At 34.5% G+C, this 13196-nt stretch overlaps 1 pseudogene; it reads right to left on the bottom strand.

The window, feature by feature from the left end:
• Positions 1-10567: 10567 nt before the first annotated feature.
• LOC148014643 (uncharacterized) lies at positions 10568-11284 on the bottom strand (annotated as a pseudogene).
• Between the last annotated feature and the right edge of the window lie 1912 nt (positions 11285-13196).

Genomic DNA, 13196 nt, shown 5'->3' on the forward strand with positions numbered 1-13196 from the left:
GAGTGTTTGCTAATGCTTCCACATTCAATCTCTCTTTGAAAGCCTGTGGCACCATAAATACCTTGAAAATGGGTTAGACAATACTTTCTAAAGTCCTTGAATGGGGGTTCAAATAGGAGCCTTATGTGGGTCGCACAATACTGGATATGTATGGTAAACGCAATGGTTGTGTGGGAAGCACAATATGTGTTTGACAGGTTGTCGATTAAGAATTCAGCTACATGGATTACACTTATTACTAGATACATGGAACATGGACATAGTCAAGAAGCACTCAATTGCTTCAAATGTATGTAGCTAGAAGGTGTACCTATGGATCTAGTTACATTTGTTATGTGCCTGAAGGCATGTGACACTTTAGCAACCTTCGAAACTGATAAGGAGATTTTAATGTCATATCAAAATCAATAAAAACACACTATAGAATAGAAACAAGGCTTGAATGAGACTTGAATGTATTTTTTCCTAATTATTTTAGCGAAAAAACTAATTTTTTCTTATTTTTCCTATTTTTCTTTATTTATTTCTTCATAAAATGAGATATTTCAGAATTATGAGTTCTTATTGATCAAGGACACTCATAATTATCTTCATTTCCATTTTTATACCATATGACCCCAAAATACCCAACAAAAACCCCAAATTCCATTAGTTTTAATTAAAACCGCAACTTCGGGTTTTGCATGTTTTGCATGAAATGATTATATCATTATATTTTCTATTTTTCTTTCATATTTTAGAGAGAATGCAACATGGGAAATTAAGAACAAACAAAATTAAGCACTTTCTTCAATCATTTTTCATAAAAACAAAATAACTCCTCACTTATGCATAAAAACCGTGATTTCAAGGCGCATATCTCATAGACAGAAGGCCTCTGATGCTTCTTCTTTGCCGCTGATGCACTCTCTTAGCCCAATCTACGTCCTCCATCACTCGAGCATCATCATTTGGTCCAAATTCTTCATCACAACCCTCCCCCTTCTCCCTTGAATTGATGCATATGAACAACCGTTAAGAGGAAAGAGGAGAGAGGAGACATAAAGACTAGAAAATTAGATTTCTTAATCCTTGAGGAAGCTAGAAAAGATTATAACCATCTCCTTCCTCTCTTTGGTGCCCTGATTAAGAATCTCTCTCTCCCTCTCCAAACGAATCACGAATGAAGCGATATTGATGAGATTTGGAAGGGGCACAAATTTTCCCTCATGTTTGATAGTTAACAATTTTTAAAATAGTCGATTTAGCTTTTTATGTTCACATTTTCTTGCAAGTGGATATTTTGATTTCCGATGGGCAAACAAAATCAAATTCAAGATCTATTTCGACAAGTGGCTCCGTAGCATCAAAATCTATAAACTTGGGCCCTGCGTCGCACACTTTTCAACTCCCAAATCCAGTAACTACTTTATAACGCTAAACTTTGTGAGGATTAAATGGGGGCAAAAGACCTTTGATCTACAAACAAAGACTTGCATTGGATTCCAAACATTGGAAATGCATATAGGGAAACTCCTACTCGGCCATCTACCACCATTTGATTTTTCATGGAAATTTGGTCTTTCGTGCTTCCCGAGTACTTCTTACTTCAAAAATGGCCTCAAATGCTTCAAGAACCTTTCAAAATTGGCTCCTAAAATCCAAGTCTCAGTTGTTGATAATATAGAATACAATACTTTGCTTAGTGTCCACTCATATGTGAATGAGAAATTAGTCTTGCATCACATAGTTGACCTCACTCAGAGAGGAATGAAGGGAACCCATATCTTACACTCGGTTTAGAAATTTTCAAGAGGAATGGCTCAAAAGGAGCACGCTGGTGTGCACAAGAATTGATGGTGCATCAGTCCATCCCAATCCATTTTGCATAGGTGCAAGAAGAAAGGCCAAGGCTCAATTTGAAAGAGGTTAGTCATAAATATATGTATGTATCATGTGGGTTCAAGATAAGGGATTTTTAAAATATCATTTTTACACATTTTTTACATACAGAAGGGCCCATATAAATGTTTACTTACAGATTGAATAGAAAAGGGTTATGTTTTATTAGGATAACATTTAGAGATAAGGATATTTGTAAATAGCCCTTCAATGCACATGATATAAAGGATATACATATAGTGAATTCCCTGGGGGCTAGGGAGGCTTGTAGTGCAGTGCACGAAACAAAGTGACGTGTCTTGATGTGGTGACAAATGCACCTAATATGTACATAGAAAAATGTGAGTATACTTAATATTCAATTAGTGTAACGTCCCTTAATCTTTGCCTCTCAATTGATTGAAGGAAAGATAAATCACTCTCAACACACCCCTTTGTCTAACGCTCTATTGATAGATACAAAAGGGCAACCCAATTCCTCCCACCCATTGATATAATCCTTATTGTCACTTGTTCAAAGTTTTATATACCTTGTGTGCAATTAATAGTGTAACTAACATGCCATTAGTAAATCCGGGAATTTCCCACAAGTTTAGGACTCATTGTCAAAACTTTCTCTTTGCTATATCTCCCATATCGTGGCTTTGAATTTGGTATTGAATAGCTCAATAGATTCCATTTTTCATTAGGTTTTCAATTATGGTAGCTTTGGGTGATGCATAATTTTTTGAATCCCAATGTTCTAAATAATTGAAAATGAGACTTGAAAGTTTTCCAAATTCATCAAAATTATGTTAATCGTACATCCCACCCTATGCTAGCATACAATGTCAGAAGGAAGGCTATGGAGCCTTATAGTGATGTGCACAAGAATATATCATTCTTTGTCCATTGAGAGGCCCAACCCATGCGTGCAATGCTCCATTCACACATCTCACTTGTCATTTGAATTGAAGAAAAAAAATGCTAGTCGCTCACCCCACCCTCTGTCTCATGCTCAATTGATGAATATAAAGGGCAGCCCATGCTGACATCCCTATCTGATTAGGATGAATGCTCATATCACTCAAGGTATTGTTGATGAAGATCAACTTGGGCTTGTTGATGATGATGAACAATTTCTACTAAGGAAGGGGTGTACCGAGGGAGATAGCCGATATATAAGGAACTTAGTTTGGGTGTAGGTGCTTTTGTCTGCTAGAGGAGTCAAACACTTTGCAGAGAAACATGATAGAACACACTAAGGGAGGTGGCTTTTAAACTACATGATGGAGAGTTTAATTGATGAGTTAGCTAATTTGGACTGTAGGGTATTACTACCTTTTCCCAAAGCACCTTCTCGCCCTAAGGTGTTACTAACTTTTCTTGGAGGGAGGCCTGTCATGACTATAAATGTTTCCATTTTCTCCCATAATAGTTTATTTGTTTTTTTTTCCTTTTTTCTTCTTCCTACTATTGGGGGTGTTTCCACATTTTCCCAAAGAGTGAGTCGGTATGGTAGGGACTGAAGTCCTTTTCTTCCATAACTTGTTTTTTTCTTTTTCAATTAAAAAAATTCCATTATTTGGAACCAACCTCACCCTATCTACTGGATTAGAGGGAAAGGAAACTGAACAAGGGAAAGAGTTGGAACAAAGGGTACATAAGAAATCATTTGTTTCGTAAAAAATCCACATGATGATGGCTACCAAAAGCAACATGAGAAGAATGTGATTGCCAAGATCCTTAGGGAGGGAAATATTTCTTTAGGCGATAGACATTGATCAGGAAGGGATCATCAGAGGCATCCATGGCTTGGATCTAAATAAAGCTATTAGGGTTGACTACAAGTATCTTTTAAGGGCCTATCCAATGCTATTGAAGCTTTCTAGGAAACTTGATAATGTGTGAGTCATAGGCAAGGATGAGATCCCCTTCTTTGAATTATTTCCATTTGATGAAGCTATTCTAGTAGCCTTTGCATCGGGTCTGTGTGGCTTCCATGCATTGTAAGGCCATCATTTGAGTCTTGTATAGACATTCTAAGTGTAGGAGATGAAATTGTAGGGACTTTTCAACTCCTAAGCATTCTATGATATCCACTCTCAAAGAGGGTGATTCCATCTTAACATGAAAGATAGCTTCTATCCCATAGACCAACTGGAAAGGTGTATGTTCTCTTGTGGCCTTCTAGGAGGTTTTGTATGCCCAAGGGGCTTTTGTGAGTTGATCATCCCAATCACGATGATGTGTAGCATTTTTCCTTGTGTAAGGATTAAACAAAGGATGCAATTGGTGACTTCAACTTGGCCATTGGCTCTAGGATAATAGAGTGTGGACTTACAATGATGGATCTTGTAGATCTCAGTTAGTTCTTCCATGATCTTGTTTAGAAAATGAGTACCTCTATCATTACAACCTTGAAAGAACTACCATAGTAGATGATAATGTTAACAAAGCCATGTTGTTGTTGTCATCTCGCTTGAGAGCTTTGGTCTCATACAACTTCATCACATAATTAGTATTACCCAAATGTATTTGTTTCACTTTCTTTGGTTAGAGGGTCTATTGGGCCCATGAAGTCAATACCCCATTTTTAAAATGGCTTTAGGAAAAGAATAGGTTGTAGCAACATTGCATTAGTTTTTGTGGGCTTTCCCATCTGTTGACAGGTGTCACAATGTTTAGAGTAATCATAGGTATCTTTGTGCAGGGTTAGCCACTAGTATTCTATAAGTAGCTTTTCCTATTTGTTGTTGGCATGGCAAGCTCAACACGTATGGATATTGATAATGGACCATCTAGCTAGATGGGTCTACACATCTACACTTAGCACATTGGTGGTCATTACGATCCTCACATGGTTGTTGACTTATCACTTATATATTTAGTTTGTTGATCCTACCTATAGCTGCATAATTATAGTGACAATCGATTATTATAGTCAGTTATGCATTGTTTAAATTAGTAGGCCACTTTCCTTTATATTGTATCTTATCTATACTTTGTGTACATTGTATTGTGTGTAAAATAAGAAGAAGAAACTAGAAAGAAAACCTTTTAGCCTCTATATCTCTTCGTGTTCTTGAGTTAGCTTTCTCTTGTGTATGTGGTGTTTATTTTGCACAACAGCTTAAGCAAGTCCCCATCATGTGATTCTTGATATGGTATTAGAGCATCATCACTGAGAGAGGCTAATTTTGAAGGTTGAAGTGAAGGAAAAGAAACAAGGATTCAATTCCACTCTTTCTCTTGGATAGTGAATATGGAGGCACCAGAAGCAAGGTAGAGTAAAAATCTCATATTGGTATGATATTTGGTGTGCGAGGAAAGCATTGTATATTTTGTAAATGTGCCCTTTAGGACTTTCCTATAGCTTTTTTGGATATATGAGGCCATTTTGGGTCCCATTTTGGACACGCAAGGTTATAGACAATAGTTTTAGGACATATTACAATTTTAGTTGTGTCACCCGAAAGTGGATACATAGGTCACAGATTTCAATCTATAATTTTTAAGGTGTTTGCCAAGAAGAAAACATAAGTTTTATCTACAAATAGGTTGGAGATTACATGTAATGTTGAATAGTTAGTAAAAATGATTTTTTATTGCATTGTTATGCACTTTTTGTGAAAGGTTTCAGAAGACTTACTTACTGTTTTATATCAATTTTGTGATAATGATAGACAACAGGGGAAATCCCATCATTGAGAAGTTAGACAAGAACAACTACCCATTATGAAGTTCCATGTGATGAACTTTCTTATTAGAAAATGCCTTTATGAGTTCGTTTAAGATGAAGAAAGGGAGCCAGAGTTGAGTAACCCTATGATTGTTAGATGAATGAAATGCATGGAAAGAATGAAATGCAAAGGACAAAAAGGTGATGTATTGGCTATATGTAGTCATTGATAATACTATGTCGGAGCATATCGGGAATGAAAAAACCTCACATACATCTTGGAAAATTTTTTAGAACATATTTTTGGTAAATACAAAGGCACAGAATATTCAACTCAAGAAAAAGTTGGATACTTTTAAGAAAGGAAAAATGTCTATCAATGAGTATGTTTTGAAGGTGATAAGCATTACAAATGCTTAAGCAGTGATTGATGCAATGCTTGATGATGATGATTTGGTTTCATCTACTTTGAGTGGCCTTAATAATGAGAGGGCTTAAAAATTATTTTTCACTTCTGTATATATATGGAAGACATTTTTAGATTTTGATGAGTTGGTCTCTCTCATGATTACCAAAGATATCAATATGCAGGGTGACTCATTTGAAAGAAATGGTGAATAAGTCTAAGAATTTTACTCAAGTTCAAGAAGAGGACATGGCATATTGTCTTCAAGAGGCCATGGTATGGGAGGTACTAATGATAATCAACAAAATAGGTTAAATTAGCAATTTGGTGAAAGGGCACTTTGTATGTTACAAATAAGAGATCACACATCTTGAGAGCTTAAATAATGAATGTAAGCTTGTATGGTGGTGGAAACATCAAGGAGGCTTAACTAGTATATACCTAGGAAATTTCCAATTTTAAAGTAAGAATACAAAGGTTTGATGGAGTGGAGAGAGAATTTATAATACAAGAGCCTTAAACATTGTATAAAAATATATTATCATGGCAAAAATTTATAATGTTATAGATTTGAAGATATTATAATACAAGTTTTTTCTTTTAGATATAGCATCATTTAAATTGATATGTATAAGTTTCATGAACTAGGACCTTAAAAGAGTCACCACTAATTAGGTGTGGTTTAATAACTTGATCTAATACCATATAGTAATAAGTTTGAATAAGCTATGATGTGATGGCTCTTTTTTTGTGTAAACCAATACACACAAGTATGTCAAATAATTGCTCACCCCATTTATATTTTTTGTATGTATATGCATGATATATAAATATCTTTTATTCAAAATTTCTATCTATCTTGACAATATATGGACAATATGGATATTGGCTTTGGCCAAAATCAACTAGCTTCACACTTTGACTAGCTAAATGAACTTTCATATCATAAAATGAAGATTTATATACCTAGCTAGAAGTTTATGATTTTTCTGAGACTAAAGATTTAACCTTTGAACAATGATTTGTGTTTCCAAAGAAATAGATATAAATTTTATTATTAATTAAGAATTATTTGTTAGCTAAGACATAAAATACAAAATTGGACTTAAACCACTTTATAAGAAAATTAAACACAATTAACTAATGTTATTGAAAGAATAAAAAACATTAAGTAGATTCTCTCATTGATATTAGTGGAGTTTAAAAACACCAAGGTAACTACATAAAACACTTTACATTTTTAACAAACATATACTTCATAGCCATGCAAAATCCCTTAATGTAAGGGATATATTTACTATGGAAGTCAAAATTAGTCCATATAGAGTCACTGCCCCAACTCATGAGCAAGTTGCATTGCTTCCATTTTTTTCAAAGTAGAGACTAAAGGAGTCTGTTTCAACATGGATACTTGTGAGTTGTTCAATGTAAGTGACAGAGGATGTGAGGCATTTGTTGACTATGTTTGTATAGTAGACGGTCATAAAGTAAAAAATAGGATTTAAATTTCAACACAATTAACTAATGTTATTGAAAGAATAAAAGACATCAAGTAGATTCTCTCATTGATATTGGTGGTGTTTAGAAACACAAAGAAAACTACATAAAACACTTTAAATTTCTAACAAGCATATATTTCATAGCCATACAGAAGCCTTTAATGTAAGGGATATATTTATTATGAAAGTAAAAATTAGTCCATATAGAGTTAGCACCTTCTTGTTACATCATGTATATTGGAAAAATACAAATTTTGTGGATTTCGTATAAAACATTTAGCTGCACTACCATTTATGAAATGTTTGTGATATCCTAACTCATGAGCAAGTTGCATTGCTTCCATATCTTTCAAAGTAGAGACTAAAGGAGTTTGCTTTAACATGGATAATTGTGAGTTGTTCAATGTAAGTGACAGATGATTTGAGGCATTTGTTGAGTATGTTTGTATAGTAGACGATCATAAAGTACAAAATAGGATTTAAAAAACTTTATAAGAAATTTCAGCACAGTTAACTAATGTTATTGAAAGAATAAAAAACATCAAGTAGATTCTCTCATTGATATTGGTGGTATTTCGAAACACCAAGGTAACTACATAAAACACTTTAAATTTCTAATAAGCATATATTTCATATCCATACAAAAGGCTTTAATGTAAGGGATACATTTATTATGAAATTCAAAATTAGTCCATATAGAGTCAATGCCTTCTTGTTACATGATGTATATTGGGAGAATACAAATTTTGTAGATTTTGTATAAAACATTTAGTTGCACTACCATTTATGAAATGTTTCTGATATCCTAACTCATGAGCAAGTTGCATTGCTTCCATATCTTTCAAAGTAGAGACTAAAGGAGTCTGCTTCAACGTGGATAATTGTGAGCTATTCAATGTAAGATACAGATGACGTGAGGCATTTGTTATGGATGTTTGTATAATAGATGGTCTCTTAAAGCAAGAAGTAATTGAATGTTGAACATATATACCATCTTTATCAATCATGGTCTCGTGCGGTGCTAATGATGAAGATGAAATACCATCATTCTCTGCTTTAGTCCATTCATCAATGACAACCTTGAATTGAGCATACAATTCATGTCCATATTGAACTGGATCCTATCCTCCATATCGATCAGACTTGATGACTTCACGTGCATCATGGTATTTGCTTAAGCAAGTCAAGTATGGTAGAAGTTCTTTGATCAAGATAGAGTCTTCACAATCAATATCAAATGTTTTTGGATAAATGCGATTCTCAACAGGATTTGGACATCCTTTATAAGAACTGTCATCTATGAGAATAGTCTTGGTATGCTGACAAACATCTCCATATTGATCCCATACATACTTCAGAGGCTTGAACATTGCTTCTACTCCCATCTTATCTGGCCTATATATGATTTTGAGTCGATGTCTATGACATTGTTCTTGGCCCCAAATCATGAAGAAAGAATACTTCCTTTCTGCATGGATCTCTATGCACTTAATAACTACCATGACATTCTTATGTAAAGCTGTTGACCAAACTGCCACTTGGAATCTTGCAAATAAGGCTTCAAGAAAATCCATACATCCTGGTCAAAGAACAAGCCACTGCTTTCCCATTTGAAAGCTTTGAAACCTTTTAGACTTAGCAAAGCATCGTTATCACAAACATTTCATAAATGGTAGTCCAACTATCTACAAAAGTTGTATTTTTCCAATATACATGATGCAAATGTAAAAGAAGACCATTGAGATCAAGTATTACACATAATTGTGTTGCATTTCTTATCAAGGAAACTTCAATCACATCATCGTGCTCTACTGTTGTTGAATCTGTTAGATATCCAACCATAGATGTCTTAGTTGAAGTTACAAAGAAGAAAAAGAAGCACATTAGATTCATTTACTTCCTCATCATTCTACCTAATGTTTGAGCTATAGACCGAAATAGAACACTAAAGCAATTGAACTTCACATTGATAATTACATACATAGATACTACTTAATAAATAATGTCTTAAGAAAAGAGACATTTGACCATGTGGTCAAATATGACCAAGAGTAATATCATGAGGTGAAAAAAATATATATTATGATTTCTTTAAAGTAAAATCTATTCTAATAAAGTTATTTTTCCTTACCTACTTTTTATCGCTAATTATAAGTGTACTTAAGGTACTAACAATAGATTCTTGTAATTAGTTGTAAAAATTATATTATCATTATAATATTTAACATACTTAGTTTCTAAAAAGGCCTTCAAAACGGCATGTATAAAGGTGTTTATTAGTCCTAATTATTAAAAGAAAATTTAAACATGATACTTTTGACCATGTGACCAAAACTATGTCACATATAAGTGACACATGACAATTTAATTTAGATAAGTTATACTCTATTTGGATAAGTTTTCATAGTTCCTTCTTAAGGATTAACCATTCTATTTTTGAACTAGTTATATCCCATAGATATTTAAACTCATGAATTGTAATAAAGATTTTACCTTAATATTCCATATACACATCTCAAAAAATACATTGGAGTGAAATCTTTGTTGCAGTATTTACTACTGAGGTAAAACTCCTTTGGGAGGTGCGATGAATCTTTTTTGGGGTGTGCAATATATTGTTGGCTCTCTTATCCTAAGGTAAATGCATAGACATACACTAGTGATATAGTAAAAGAGGCTATAAGAAATAAGAGATTTGACCATGTGGACACATCTAACCAAAACTAACATGACAAGATCATTACACAACACATATAAGAGTTTAATTAAAATAAGATCTAAAATAGACTTAAGTAAATTTTTCATAGCTAGCTCAAACTTTTCATTATGATAAGTATTCCTACACACTAGATTACAATTAAACAGTTATCCTTACAAATGATGATAAATTTTAATGAGCTCTTTAATACTAATTTGGAAAAATATTTACTTAAATGGATTTTTTAAACCAAACATGCTTGGTACCTTTTCTAAAAATTTAAAAAACTAAAGACATAGTTTCTTTAATTAATATCATCAAAGAAAGAAAATATTGCAAATGCTAAGGGAAGTAAATTCTCAAGAAAAAAAATCAAAATTACATCAATGTGTCTTCCTTGACGAAAGGAGAAGGAATGGAGTTTAAACACCTGAAGTAGCCTTTAATTTCTCTTTCATCATTAGACTTGCTATATCTTGGCTTGATTCTTCTATGCCCTCAGGTGGTACTTCAAGAACTTGTGCTTCAATAGGAGGAACCTCTTGGGAGTTTGAATTTTGTTTGGCACTCTCATGGACCCTCCACAATTGTGCTTCAACCTCTCTTTGCTCTTGAGTGTTGCAAATCACTGCAATAGTCTTCATATGATTTACCAATGCCACCTTAGATGCAAGTCCACTTGCATATACATCAAATACAATCTCATGAGCATCATTGAATGCTTTGATTGTAGTTTTCATAACTTTCATTTTCTTTCTCAAAATGGCATTTGCAATCCTTTGTTCTTCTTCAAGATCTTCATCATTGCACTCCTTGTCCAAACCTTTAAAGTCCAAAATGGAAGGCTTGTTGACATTTTTTATTTATCGCTCAAAATTTATGAAGCTTTTTTCTATGGTCACTAATATCAAAACCACAAAAGAATCTATAGATCCAAAAGCAAATGTTCTATCCATTGATAGGAAGTCAACACTACTAGCTAGCATGCGATACTTGCAAGAAATGCTTTCAAGAGCATTTTCCAAAGCTGCCATTTGCTTTCGGTTAAGAAATGATAACAACATGAATTGTTTAGGTTCACATGTCATTTATAGTAGAGTGGATAGAACCTTTCCAAAATTTATAGAGTCCCATTTCATTCCCTCAACCCCATGTGCTGCATCTAGAACAACAACCCCAATGGTAATTGGATCTCTATAAATATTATGTATAAGATCAAAGGTTTCTAGATTGCATCCGACAACATATACATGCTGTCGTCGTGTTGGGGGTTGAAGGTCTTCCACCGGGGTTTAGAGCAGAAGAGGAGTGTGGGATTCAAGGTTAGGAGAAGGAGAAAAGATTGGGGTTTGATAAGATTTGGGTTTTTGAGATGACTTAGTTGAAGAAGAAGATCTCAAGCTTTTTCTTTTATTTAGCATACATGAACGGAATGAAAGACTTTGTCTTGATCACATCAAATGTATATGCGGATAATAAGCCAATATTTTTAGGGATAATCTCAGATTTAATCCAAAGGCATATTCCAAATGCAAGCTCAAACGGTTTCTATTTCATGAACATGAATGGATAACAACTCCAAGATACAAGTATTTTGATGGTAGACTCAATTACATCCAAGACATAGATCAAAAACTCATGAATTGCATTGACAAAGCATAAAATTTACTTCAACCCTATTTTAAAACAGTAATTTCTAGCCCATAATCAAGCTCCAAAAATGCACATAATCCCAAGAATAAGCTTCTCTAATCATTCACAAATGAAGCCCTGATGTTAAGAGGTCAAATCCTTCTCTTACAACCACATAGATTACTTATTTACTCATCAAAATGGACAAGAATAGTGGGCTACCCTATTTATGGCTGGTTTTTGTTAGATTTCATAGATGCAAGAAAGAGAGCAACACAGAGTGAAGCAACATGCTTCCTCTCTCTATTCTTCTCATTATTTATTCAGCACACTCTTTGTGCATATACAACCTAAGGTCATAAAGACCATTCACACTAGAAGTAGAACCGAATTATTTAATGTACCTAATTGATCTGTGTCCAGCTCATGTCAGTCAAACACACATGAATGAGCTTGATATTCTAACACTCCCCCTCAAGCTCAAGACAACATATGTACTCCAAGCAGCTGTCTAAAACCACAGAACTTATCTTTACCCAAGGACTTGGTAAAGATATCTGTTACCTGTTCATCTATCTTTACATGCATAAGATCAACTCGTCCTGCAAGAACCATCTCTCTGATGAAATGGTAGTGTATCTCTATGTGTTTCGTCGTGGCATGATAGACTGGATTCATAGCCAGGAGTACACTACTCAGATTATCACATAGTAACTTCACTGGAGCATCTACCTGTATGTCCAAATCAGCCATAAGCTTGAGCAGCCATGAAATCTCGCATGCTGCCAATGCAGCACCCTTGTACTCTGCCTCAGTACTCAACAAAGAAACCGTAGGCTGCTTCTTGTTGCTCCAGCTAATCATGCCGCTACCAAATCCAAATGCATATCCACTCGTAGATCTACGATCATATGAGCAACCTGCCCAATCTGCATCCGTGTATCCAGTCAATATCAAGGGCTTATCTCTGACATAGAACAACCCATACTCTACAGTGGACTTAACATATCTCATAATGCATCTAAGTGCATCCAAGTGCGGCTTTCTAGGCTTCTGCATAACTGGCTTATAAGGCCTACAACATAGCTCAAGTCAGGCCTAGTGATGGTCAACTAAATCAAGCTGCCAACCTTCTGCCTGTACATAGTCACATCCTCTACTTCAGCCCCAGTGTTCATGTCTAGCTTGACATTCTGATCAAGAGGTGTATCCAGTGGTTTGCATTCAGCCATGCCATACTTCTTTAGCATCTCTATGACATAGTGCTTCTGCATCAGCCATAACCCATTGTAAGCTGGAACTACCTCAATACCTAAGAAATACTTTAGTTCTCCCAGGTCTTTCATGTCAAATTTAGATTTCAGCATCTTCATTACATGCTGTATGCCCAAGTCATCATCACCAGTTATTATCAAATCA

The sequence above is a fragment of the Lygodium microphyllum genome, chromosome 25 (assembly GCF_053477565.2).
Source record: "Lygodium microphyllum isolate KBCC chromosome 25, Lygodium_microphyllum_v1.1.10, whole genome shotgun sequence".
In the NCBI taxonomy this organism is placed as follows: Eukaryota; Viridiplantae; Streptophyta; class Polypodiopsida; order Schizaeales; family Lygodiaceae; genus Lygodium; species Lygodium microphyllum.